Genomic DNA, 13663 nt, shown 5'->3' on the forward strand with positions numbered 1-13663 from the left:
GGTGGATGGATAGATAGATGATAGGTGATGGATGAAGGGATGGATAGATGGATGGGTGGATAGATAGATGATAGATAGATGATAGGTGATGGATGAAGGGATGGATGGATGGATAGATGGGTGGATGGATAGATAGATGATAGATAGATGATAGGTGATGGATGAAGGGATGGATGGATGGATGGATGGGTGGATGGATAGATAGATGATAGATAGATGATAGAGATGACAAGGTCTGGAAGAAGACAGAATTGCTACTCTCACTGCTCTCATTCACACTTATTAAAAGCTCTTTATAATACAGTAAGAAAAAGAAAATAAAAAGCATAAAAATTGGGAAGGAAGCAATAAAAAGATCTGTGCTTTCAGAGTCTGAGTGAGAAATCCTAGAGAAACACACACACACACCCCATCTCCTAATTAGAGCAAGGTTTCTGTGTACACGCTTAGCTCAGCAAAGAGCAACTGGAATTTTAAATTAACACATTGCCTTTTACATTATCACACAAATAAAATGATTAGGCATAAATGTATCTAATATCTTTAAGATCTCTATGAAGAAAGTTATAAAACTTGATGAAAGAAACCAAATAAATAAATGAGGCTATTCCAGGTACGTAGGCAAACTCAGCGTTGTCAAGGTGTCCGTTTGTCCCAGCTTCAGCTACACACTCAATGAACACCAGTTAAAATGCCATGTTATGAGGACTGGAAAGATTGCTCAGTGTGTAAGAGCGTGCTCTGCTCAGACAGAGGACCCAAATTCAACTCCCAGCGCCTACAGGATGGCAGCTCACAGCTGCTTGTCACCCTAGCTCAGGAGGACCCAACTCCCTCTTCTGGACTCCACCAGCACTGACACTCACACATGCACATACTCACAAACAAAATCGTACACGTATGCATACAATTTTTAAAAAAAAGAAGGAAATCCTTTTAAAAATACCATCTTGGGGCTGGGGATTTAGCTCAGTGGTAGAGCGCTTACCTAGGAAGCGCAAGGCCCTGGGTTCGGTCCCCAGCTCCGAAAAAAAGAACCAAAAAAAAAAAAAAAAATACCATCTTGTGCGTATTGATAAGATTATTCCAAACCTCATCTGTGAGAGAGCAAAGGACCCAGAAAAATCAACACAATGTTGAGGAAGAGAAAAACCAAAGAACCCGTCACAGCCCAACTTCAGAACTCACCGTGATGGGCAGAATAGAAAACCCAGGAATAGCTGGAGAGATGGCTCAGCGGTTAAGAGCGCTGGCTGCTCTTCCAGAGGTCCCGAGTTCAAATCCCAGCAACCACATGGTGGCTCACAACCATCTGTGATGAGATCTGATGCCCTCTTCTGGTGTATCTGAAGACAGCGACAGAAAACCCAGGAATAACCCCAAAAGGACAGAAGAATCTCAACCTTGGCTGAGAGGCAAAGGCAATGTCAACAGAACAAACTAACGACAATGTTCTTTCAGCAGATGGCAGGCTGAGGTGAATAGAATGTGGATTCGAGCATTTTAAAATGGAGACACAGCCTTGATAGTGTTCAGAAAAATTTTAAAGATGAGTCATAGACCCAACGTTATAAATCAAAACTAGAAAGCCGTGGGAGGAGTTCTAGGTGACCGTGAGCTTGGCGATCACGGCTTCGACGTAGCATCAAAAATGAGCCACGAAAGAAGAATTGATGTGGGATAGGACCTCATTGAATTTAAAAATCTGTATTCTGTGAAAGACGATGTTAAGTAAATAAAAAGAAAAGCCACAGACATGAAGAACACCTTTCCAAAACGCATACCCAATGAAGGAACTGGTACCCAAGACAAACAAAGAACCCTTAGGAATTCGACTATGGGGCTGGAGAAAAGGCCCCATGCTCAAGAGAACCGGCTGCTTTTCCAGAGGACCTGGGCTGGCTTCCCAGCAGCCACGTGGCAGCTCGCAACCATCTGTAACTCCAGCTCTAAGGATGCCCTCTTCTAGCCTCTGCACCATTTTACACTCGTGTGGTGCACAGACAAACATGTGCACAGGCAAAACACCCATACACATAAACTAAGAAAGAAAGAAAAAAGCAACTATAAAAAAAAAAACCCTCCAAGTTACTGTTACTGTTAAAGTTACTGTTGTAGGAATGCAGTGACCTGACTTCTTTGAAGCCGTTCTCTCGGCTGAAACCTGCACATAAGTGTTTATAATTGCTAAAATGTGCAAGCCAGCAGAACGTCCTTCAAGTGGTGAATGGATAAACTCGGGAGCGTTCACACAATGAAATATTAGTCTAAAGCAGGGGAGGGGTCCTAGAAAGCTCTCAAGAGACATGGAGAAAGTTTTATTAAATGCACTTGCTGTCTGGAAGGAAGCAGCCCGCACATACTGCTGAATCTACTGTTATCTGGGTCATCACCTCCAAGTTTCAGGGACACTACCAGTCTAAATGGCTTTCAAGTCACATTTATGGTTTAAAATACGTTTGATATGCTTTATGTTTCCTGGATTTCCAAGTGTTGCTATAATTTTGCTTTGAGTATTTTTAGACCAGCTTCCCAGCCACCACAAGGGGAGTGTCTTAGTCAGGGTTCCTATTCCTTCACAAACATCATGACCAAGAAGCAGGTTGGGGAGGAAAGGGTTTATTCAGCTTACACTTCCACATTGCTGTTCATCACCAAAGGGAGTCAGGACTGGAACTCAAGCAGGTCAGGAAGCAGGAGCTGATGCAGAGGCCATGGAGGGATGTGACTTACTGGCTTGCTTCCCCTGGCTTGCTCAGCTTGCTTTCTTATAGAACCCAAGCTGAGGGATGGCATCACTTGCAATGGTCTGGGTCCTCCCCCCTTGATCACTAATTGAGAAAATGCCTTACAGCTGGATCTCATGGAGGCATTTCCTCAAGAGAGGCTCCTTTCTCTGTGATAACTCCAGCTTGTGTCGAGTTGACACACAAAACCAGCCAGTACAGGGAGCAACTTTGCTACACCATGTACCCAGACCAAGCAACCGTGGACTGAATCATCTGAAATCATGAGAGATTAAGTCTGCATTAATCTTTCCTCGTTATAAATTGATTTATCCTGGGAATTTGATGTAGTCCTAGGAAGCTTACCAGCACAAATTCTCAACATTTTAATAACTTAAAGCACCAAAGTTTTAACTCTCGCTTGCATTATGTGTTCGTGGATCTGATGTCTCTCCCTGTTCCTCGACACCTCCCCTCTAAGATAAGGTGATTTAAAAAAAAAAAAAAAACCAAAAAGCAGATTAGCAAATGGCTTTGCTCACAGCAGAGACCTAATAACTTAATTTAATGCTTTTTCTTTTTGGTATGGACAGCCTGCCCACATATATGTCTGTGTACCATGAACATGCCTAGTGCTGAAGGAGGCCATGAGGGGACTTGGATGCTATGGAACTGCAGTTATGAAAGGCGGGGAACCACAATGTTGGCGCTGAGAATCAAACTGGATCATTGGAAAGAGCAACAAGTGCTCTTAGCCTCTGAGCCATCCCTCCAGCTCCAAGAACTTGATATTAAAAATCTGCTTATAAGTTGCATGGTGTCATTTCTGCCTTGATTCTATGGAATAAGCCAAATTTCATACCTCCTCCTGACCTCAGCCCAGTGGAGACACTTGATCCTACCAGAAGGGAGACACCCAAGGTCTAACGCCTATTCAGATCCAGTAAGATGGAGGTCTGCAATAAATATACCAACAGGGTTTGCAAATGTGTAGGGAAAAAGTGCGACCTGTGAACAAAAATGTTTGCCAGGCTTGTCTTTATTTGGCCGACTTAAGGAACGGGTGACAGACATTTTCTCCTTTAAGTTCTAGAGCTGTTCAAATGGCATGAAAGGCTTGAAAGGGTTAAATAATTCACTAGCACAAATTCTCAAGTCTAGGACTGGCACGACAACCTGACAAAACAACCTGAACTGAATCCTGAGAATCCACATGGTAGAAGGAATGAGCCAACTCCCAGAAAAGGACACTCTGACCTCCACACACATGCTGTAGCACTGGTGTGTGTGCTTCTGTGTGTGCATGCATGTGTGTGTGCATGTGTTTGCATGCACAGACATAATGTACTTTAAAGAAATGAATATAATTATTTTTAAAATTTTAAATTTAAGACCAGTTACATTGTTGAAAATGTATCCACTAGGACTGGGCATATAGCAACACAGTTCCTGGACCTAAGACTCCGGGAGCATCAAGGAGGAGGAGACAAGAAGACTGTAAGAGCTAGAGGACAAGAAAGCCAATACCTTAAACATATAAGGGAAATAACAATTCCAGGTGATGGCAGAGTCCTCACTGCTAATGTGAGAATTTTTGAGCAGATAAAGGTTGTCCCTTAAGGTGACCACCTACTCTGCAGGATGCCTGTGAAGCGTATTGGCCTGATTCCCTATTTTTAAAAAAATGCTGGGCAGTGATAGAGCACGCCCTTAATCCCAGTGCTCAGGAGGCAGAGGCAGGCGGATCTGTGAGTTTGAGGCCAGCCTGGCCTACAAAGTGAATTCCAGGACAGAAGGGCTACACAGAGAAACACTGTCTCAGGAAAAAAACAAACAAAAAACGAGAGAGAGAGAAAGAGAGAGAGAGAGAGAGAAAGTTGTGAGATGGTGTCTCCTGGAAATGACAGAAAAGCTTCACCCTTTCATTGTCCTAGTTACTTTTCTATTGCTGTAATAAAATGCCTGGTCGAGACAACTTGCAAAAAGAAATCGTCTAACGGGCTTACAGTTCCAGAGGGTTAGAGTTGATGTGGTGGAGCCGTAGCGAAGGCAGGGCAGCAGGAACTCCTGAGAGTGAGCATCTCTAACGGGTTACAAGCAAGCAGGCGGAGAGCACTAACTGGGAATGGAAGCCTCAAGCCCACCTCCAGTGACACACCTCCTCCAACAAGGCCACACCTCCTAACCCTTCCAGAACAGACGCACCCACTGGGGATCAAGCATTCAGACATGTGAGTCTATGAGAGCCATTCCCATTCAAACCGCAGTACCTATGATACCTTAACGACATTGCTGCTAACCAAGACTACACCAATAGACATGTGGATGTGGGAGAGGGGAATCTCGCAGGACCCAGCTTTAGGAAAAAACAACAAACCCTACATGCAACTAACTACATCTGAGAGGAGGAGGGTTCGTTTTTCCCAGGAATGAGCTCCCTGACTGCTTGTCCAATACCAAATGGTTAGCCCTGAAATCACGCCCATATACGAGTAATGTAAGGAATGATCATGTCATGTTTATATATTTTTACATGTGTATGGAACAGTAATAATTAAAGAAAAAGAGGCCATGAATCTGAGAAGGAGGGTTTGGTAGAAGAAGACAGGGAAAAGGTTAGAAGACAGGGAAGGGGTAAAATATGTAATTGTATTTTAATTTTAAAAAACTTAATGACTCCTTTACCAGAAAAAAAACCACTTATATCCATAGTTTCCATAGTTTCTCATGCCACCTTCCAGAAATCTCCCCAGTCAATGGTCTGTTCAATTTCCTATTTGTTTGAATCTAGTAGATCAAATATATATGCACATGAACAGTGAATAATGTGTCTCCTAGATTACTCCTACTTATACTGTACTCTTAGATTACATACATATATGTGGAGTCATGTATATTAAATATATATAATATGTTATAAAATATATCTTAATATATACATATATTAAATGATATAAATATATTAAGATATATATTAAAATACTTGCCACACAGGCAAGAAAACTGAAGCTCCAATTCCCATAACCCCCACGAATGCCAGATGGGTATGGCAGCCCGCCTATAATTCCATACTAAGACAGGGGATGGGATTCCCCAGTGCAAGTTAACCAGTGAAGCTAGCCTTCTGGGCTAGCTCTGGCTTTAACTGATAGACCATGCCTCAAAGAGTAAAGTAGAAGAGTGGTGGAACAAGATTCACGTAGCAGCCTCGAGCATCCACACCAATACACATATAAATGCAGTGGCACACATATGTACCCACCACACACACACACACACACACACACACACACACACACACGAAAAACATCCATGTTGTCTAGCTTCCTGGATATATGTGCATGAACTTTCCCCAAATAGTCTTATAAGTCGCTTAACTTTCCGATGCACACAGTCATGTCTTGTCCTGTCTGATTTTTTTTGTTAACCTGGACGGTATAGAATACTTGTTTGCACGAACTGGAATGTTTGTGAGGTTGGCCGCATGACCTTCATGTGGACCTTCATGTGATTCTGTTTTGTTTCCTATGGGGAAGCCGCTTTTAGCTAGTGAACTTCTAATTTTTCTATCACTTTGTCAAGATAATCTCTTACTGTAGGTCACGAAACTAGAAATGGGACCATGAAAGGGAAGGAAGAGTTTCTAAGTAACATAGGAAGTAAAGAAGGAAAAAACCCAGAATATTGTTGTGAGATATTTGATCACTGTGAACCACGAGATTGCTAACTGGAGAAAACCCGTTTTTAGTTGTGGTGTGGGTCAGCCTTAGCACACACCCAGAGCCTTCTGCATGAATGTTGTAAAGAGGATATAATAGCCGACCATAGGACAAGATGTGGAGCAAGCAATAGATGACAGGAAATGAACACAGGATTATTAAGATAAAACCCTAGAGAGGAAGAGGGAGGCAGGAGGATGGATAGAGATACACAGGAAGTAGAAGGGAGGGACATTCAGTTTGAAGGGTATTTGAGATGGTGGTCCTTCTGGGACATCAGCTGGGTGCTTTCTCTGCCTCCCTGAGCTAGCAACTCTCACCCCAGCATCTGGTTCCTGAGTCTTCATTGGTAAAAATTGAACGATTGAGATTTTAGTTTAAAAACAACAGAATCTAAGGAAATAGAAGAAGCAGGGATTAACTGAGAAGAGCAGACAGAGGCAGGGAGGAGAACAAAGAACAAAGGTTATCACATGAAGATACCAAGATGAAACCCATTGCTTTCAATGGGTGGTGATGGTTTAGAAAAGACAACGCCTTACAGCCATGTTTATAGGAGTTTGCCAAGCTCACTACATTAGCATAGCTTATGCATTTAACTCTTTGGACAATAAAGCTATTGTATCTACCAAGCTAATGCGATTAATTTGAATAGGGGAAATTTGAATTAATAAATGTTTGAAGATGAAGACAATATCAGTAAAGTTTGAATCGAGAACATTTCCCAGAGGCTCATGTGTTTTGACACCTGCGCCACAGATACTGGCACGGCTTTATGAGTATTATGAAATATAATGTGGCGATGGTGAGGTGGGGGGTAAGGGGGTAGGTACGCGATAGGCCCATTGTTGGTTTATTGTTGGGGAAGGAAGGGGAGTGGGGACCTAGAGAAGGGGTAGAAGCTGGGAGAGCATGAAGGCAGAGAAAGCGGGACAGAGAAGGACAGAAAGAAAGAGAGGCTGGCCGGAACACATGGGGAGCACAGAGAGAGAAAGAGTGAGAACTGAGGGGATGGGAGAGGACAGGAAGGGAGGGGAGGGGATAGCGAGCAGTCCTGTTATACACTGCCAGGCCACCCGCGACCAGAGTAGTAATGGCGGCAGCTGATGACGTAACGGTTGCTAGGAGGAGTCTAGCAGACTAGTCGGGAAGCCAGCAATGAAGCTATTGAACTTTTGGTATGAGGGCCCTAGCTGGTGGAAGTGGTTCACTGGGGGTCGGGGGGGGGGGGGCGGTGTCTTGAGGGCTATGGCTCCAGTTGCTCTCTGTGTCCTGGCTGGTCGTGTTGTGAGGCTCCCAGCAGCACACTCCGCAGCTATCCTGGCAGATCTGTCTGCGGCCCTGCATCTCCCGTGCCGTGGCAAGAGTGTACGCTCTGAACTTATGAGCCAAAATAAGTTCTTCCTGCCTCCCCCCCTACCCCCCCGTACACTCCTTCACCCAGGTCAGAGTGTTGAGAAAATTGACGGAGACAAGTGTCATCAAATTTCCTACCATAACACCAGTGACCTAGGGAAAGCCACCCTCTTGCTTTCTTCTCATTTGTATATGTATACCGGGTACTTTCTTGTTACTTCAGTTGATCTCAGGTCAGTTATACAGCTATTTTGCCACTTCATATGCCTCACTTATTCAGGAAATATCCATAAGAGCTAGATAAATAGCTCAATGCTAGAGTCCTTGCCTGGTATATGCCTCTCTCTCTCTCTCTCTCTCTCTCTCTCTCTCTCTCTCTCTCTCTCCTACACACACACACACACACACACACACACACACACACACACACAGAGTTTATATATGTATATATGTATAAATACTGTCACATACTATATAATATATACATATATAAAACACTTGAATTTAATAATTTAATTCTTACCAAATAATGTTAGTAATTAGATAAGCTAAGAAGAAGCTCAAACAAAAAGCAAACAAACGAAAAGAAAAAAACAGTGATGTTTTCTGTGTCACCACACCCTTTTTCCCAGCAAGGCTTCAGGGGAGGCCACGTTTGCCCCATCTGGCAGATGTGGAAACGGAGCCCATAGGAAATTTCCCAAGGTTAGCTCATGTTCTTCCCATTATTCTACGTGGTTGATGAGTTTAATCTTTTTAAATAGATCCTTGGTTAGATTTGTTTCTATATTTCTTGTTATAATCTACTAATAACTACATCTATTCTTTAAATCTACTTGGTCAGCATAGCAGTAAGCAAACGCAAAAGGCCTTGTGTTCTTTCTGAGAACTTGAGAGAAGGCAGGGGCTGGTTTCTCACGCTTTTCTAAGTAACACCGCCCTCTTGTGGACTAATGGTGAGTTGCGACACCATTTCAATGTCTTCTGATTAACAGGCTGTGAGAACGACGTCCAGAAAGGATTTCTTTCTTTCTTTTTTTTTTTTTTTTTTTTTTGGTTCTTTTTTTCGGAGCTGGGGACCGAACCCAGGGCCTTGCGCTTCCTAGGCAAGCGCTCTACCACTGAGCTAAATCCCCAACCCCCAGAAAGGATTTCTGTTTGAGTTGGATCTCATAGAGAAAGGAAAGCTATATCAATGTTACATTATAAGCTCTAAATACAATGTTTCTTTGCAAAGCAGCACCAAGTAACCATTCACTCAGCCCGTGGTTATAAAGCACCAGAGATGTATTAGGAAGTGAGGGGTTGGGGTAGCAAGCGCAAGGCCCTGGGTTCGGTCCTCAGCTCCGGGAAAAAAAAAAGAATACAGAAGTGAACATGTTTACAGAATATAAGACGGTATTCCTTCACTGCTTGGAAAGGTGCACCTTTAAAGCTAGACACTTAAGCTCAAATCCAAATTTGCCACTAACAAATTGTATGACTTTGGACACATCACCTAAACTGTCACCCAAGGGTCATCGTGTACAGAACTAGATACCAGTATTACCTGCTCTATCTAGATTACCCAGTGCTCTGTGAAATATTAAACATTCTGTGTGTGTTTGTGTGTGTGTGCAGGTTTCAGGAAAAGTGATATTTCCTCTGATGAAGGTGGGGCATTTGAGCACCAGTATGCATCTCTGTGACTGTGGACCTATGTGAGCAGCTTCCTCACACTCTGGAGACACTCCTGCCGTCATGTTTCCCTTACCCTGACAGACTGTTCCCTTACACCACTGGCTAAAATAAATCCTTCCTTAAGTTGCCTTTGTTAGGTAATTTGCTGTGAGAAACTTAATACCGTGTGCTGACACCAGACTAAGAGGGCAGGGGTGAGGAAAAGCCAGCTTTCTGCCTGTTGTTGTCCACAAGACAAGAGACGGAAACTGAGAGGTGACAGTGACTAAGCCACCCAGGGTCTATTCTCTAGCTTGCAGGTGGCGGAAGTCACAGCCTTTTGCTTTCTGGAGCTGTGCTCTTGAGCCAGCCGTGGCTCCATTCCAACCCTTTGATGAGTTCAGGATGACCTAGTCCCCTATATTAAATCAATCCTTACCCGAATTAGCTTCCCAGCTCCACAGTTAGACACGCAGGAAACAGGTACTGCTCTGTTGTGGTTAATAGGAGATGTCAGCCCAACTAAAGGAAACCCAAATTACATTAGCACAGGTGTGTCTGCAGGGTTCTCTGAGGACATTAGCATTTCAATCAGATGACCTAGTTAGGAGACTGCCTTTCCAGAGCCCTGAAAGAAAAGACACAGGCAAAGCAATTTCTCATTCTTCTCCCTGGGCATTAAACTCCTGGTTCTCCAGCCCCAGATTTGGAGTCCCCTCTACCACATACCCTTTTCCAGATTCAGTCTGGAGTCCACACCAACCTTTCTGGTTATTTCTGAGGCTCCCTAGTCTCATACAATATTGAACTATGAGTTATGTCTCTTTGGAAGCACAAAACAAGTCTCTATCTGGAAGACAGATTTTCCTTTTCGATATGTACCCATTTATATTATTGGGAAATTATTGAGTATATTTCATAAAGGCAGCTCTGTGAGGACTGATCTAGAACCACAGCTGTGTCATTACACTTTTAAACAACAAAAACGTCATTATATGTTGTCCTTCTCGGGCACATTGGGGAAAATCCATAGTAGAGAATCTATGTATGGACTAAACATCTCCGGCCTTGCAGAAACATACACACGTAAATACCTGTTTATGGGGGCTGGAGAGATGGCTCAGGGGTTAAGAACACTGACCACTCTTCCAGAGGTCCTGAGTTCAATTCTCAGCAACCACATGGTGGCTCACAACCATCTGTGATGGGATCCGATGCCCTCTTCTGGTGTGTCTGAAGACTGCTACAGTGTACTCACCATAAAATAAATACAATCTTAAGCACTTGTTTGTAAATGCCTCCAGATAGCTAGGGGAAGGGATGACAGGGTCATCACTGGCCACCATGAACCTTAGGACCTTGTGTCTTATACATGAATTGCCTGTTCAAAATTATCTTGTTAATTAAAAAAGAAAACCCTAGTAAGTTTGAAAAAGATTAATTAACTTTGGCCAAGGATTGGGGTGGAAGCGAAGGAAACTCACTTCAGAGATGGAAACTTAAAAATGAAAGCTTTATTTTCTGAGCACTCGGAGTCGGCCAGTTCGGGATCTGAACTGAGTCCCTGAGGCAAGACTGGGCGACATTTTTAAGGGTGGGAAGACAAGCAAGGGGAGGTGGGGAGACGTGCAGTGTTGTCCAGTTGTATTTGGACACTGGGTTAAGCAAGGAAGTACCTATTGGAGACTGGGCTGTATCCAGGGCACCTGGCTTCAAGGTCCTTAATTCATTCTCCTAGACGTCAGGTGCAGAGCTGAGTGATAAGGGACAAAGAAGCAGGCCAGCCACATGTAATTAGTTAATTAGAGCAGAACAGGTGACTGGTTATACATTTTTATAACTTATGCACCTTGCTTTAGATATCAGCAATTTCTATGTTCCTTACCTGTTAACCGACGATTAAGAAAGCATTTGGAGACGTGGGGCAGGTGGTCATTCCTGGTCCTAAGACATGAACTTGTTTGACCCTGCCAGCAAGATGGAGAGTTTCTCCCTGAGATGGCTGGACCCAGATAACTGTTCAACTGTTTACAACAGAAGCTGTTCAGCCATAGGGAAGTTCCAGCTCCCCTGAGGCCTGGGGAAATTAGTTTCTCCCTATAATTAAATAGAGTCTGAAAATGAAATGGTATTGCTTAGAATACGTTTCTTTTGCTTGTTCCCAACATAGGTGAGACCTCTTAGACTGTGTTCGACATAAGAAACCTCCAGTGAACAGAGACTGCCCAGTGTTCCAATGCTAAAGGTGATAACCAATGTTGTCATAACCCCAGGGTCTCAGGGATTGAGATAAATAAACAGAATGCTAAAGTGTGTACATAAGCTGCACGTGGAGGCACCAGGCAGGTCAATTCCAGAAGAAACTAGAATTTGAATCCCTGTAAGAACTCATCAGTGGGGACAGGTGTCCTCCAATTGGCTCAAGGTCAGGGAAGAACACACAAGGACAAAAACAAGAGTCCCCACCTCATTAGCTGACACTTCTCTTGTCTTTGGATATCAGACTGAAAATTTTAGTGCTGACTTTGGGCTTGCTTCTAAATAATTTTTGACTCAGACTGAGCCCCACTACCAAACTTCCTTATTATCTGGTTTGTTAGGCAAGCCTGTGTTAGACTTAGCTTCCATAATTGCATATGCCAATCTCCTTAAAAAAAAAAAATTTCTCAACACCTTCAATGTTTCTAGCACAATCTCTAGTATGTAAACCAAAATTCAACTGACCTCAATTCACTTAGGCAGAGGCCAGTGTGCCATCAGTCAGGCCTTTGGATGAATCTCACCATGCTTTCTTTAATTATTTTGGACCACCTGGAAGCCTTCAATGCCAGCTGCTCTGGTTTGCTTTCCCATGCTGTGATAAAACATTGACCAAAACCAATTTAGGGAGGAAAGGGTTTATTTGGCTCACAGGTTACAGTGCATCAAGGGAAACCAAGAACTAAAGCAGAGGTGGAGGGACACAGCTTACACACACACACACACACACACACACACACACACACCCTAGGTAGGCCCACCTGTTCAGTGATGGCCCCACAGTGGGCTGGGCCCTCCGACATCAATTAATAATCAGGAAAATGCCCTGTAGACATGCCCAAGGGCCAATCCAATGGAGACATTTCCTCAGCTGAGGTTCTTTCTCTAGGCGTCCAGTTGACAAGGGAAGCTAACCATGACACTAGTTAAAAACATTTCAGTCTGCTCCACGTGACTGTCCTCCACATCATTCAGCACCGTCTGACCCGCTTTATACTTTACTCAAGTGTTCCCTCAATCACAAGGTTAGCTGGAAGAGTAAAGACCGTTGGCCATTTTGTTTCTATAACCTCTGAATTTGCATGTCTCAAGATCAGGAAGTCTTCGGTCATTTGGTTTTAAAATCCATTCACATCCACCTAAGATAGATAGATAGATAGATAGATAGATAGATAGATAGATAGATAGATAGATAGATGGATGGATGGATGGATGGATGGATGGATGGATGGATAGATAGATGGATGGATAGATGGATATAGATAATAGGCTTTATATGTGTATATATGCATACATATACATGTGCATACATGTGTGTGTGTGTAAAATGAATGAGGAGTACAGACAAGACGGTGTACAGAATCAGTAGGATCTAAGACCATTTTCCATTTGGTGAGGCGTGACCATCACTGGCTTTATTTTTTTCTGTATACCAAGATGCATTCTGGAAACCAGCAGCTTTCTCTGCTGAAAACCCCAACCTTGCATCCCAGTCTCCCTAGAGCAGAGGTTCTCACCCTTTCCAATGCTCTATCCATTAACACAGCTCATGTCGTGGTGACCCGACCATAAAATTATTCTTATCGCTGCTTTATAACTGCAATTTTGCTAATGTTATGAACTGTAACGTAAATGTTTTTGGAGACAGAGGTTTGCTAGAGGGGTTAAGACCCAGAGTTGCTGTCCTCGATGAGGAGTTTCACTGTAGATTCAGATTTCTACACATAGCCTGAGTCAGGTAGACCACCCCTGGCCCAGACGACTGTGGCCACAGGAACAGATATTCATTTGACACCACCTGCCAGCAAATATTTTTCTGCTTCTCAGAGGTGCTTTGCTCAAAGGTAAAAACTATTCATGGTCATTTGTTAAAGATATATTCAAACTTTAAAAAAAAAATTTACCTTGGAAGTATCCCACTGAGAAACTACTTCATTTTAATAA

The 13663-nt window shown here is 43.2% G+C and overlaps 1 long non-coding RNA gene across 1 annotated transcript; it reads left to right on the forward strand.

The window, feature by feature from the left end:
- Nucleotides 1-7473: 7473 nt before the first annotated feature.
- On the forward strand, nt 7474-9622 carry LOC134485583 (uncharacterized). The gene is made up of 2 exons (XR_010063716.1): nt 7474-7623; nt 9422-9622. It is a non-coding gene; the product is annotated as an uncharacterized LOC134485583 (long non-coding RNA).
- Nucleotides 9623-13663: the final 4041 nt, after the last annotated feature.

This window comes from Rattus norvegicus, chromosome 2 (assembly GCF_036323735.1).
Source record: "Rattus norvegicus strain BN/NHsdMcwi chromosome 2, GRCr8, whole genome shotgun sequence".
Classification (NCBI taxonomy): Eukaryota; Metazoa; Chordata; class Mammalia; order Rodentia; family Muridae; genus Rattus; species Rattus norvegicus.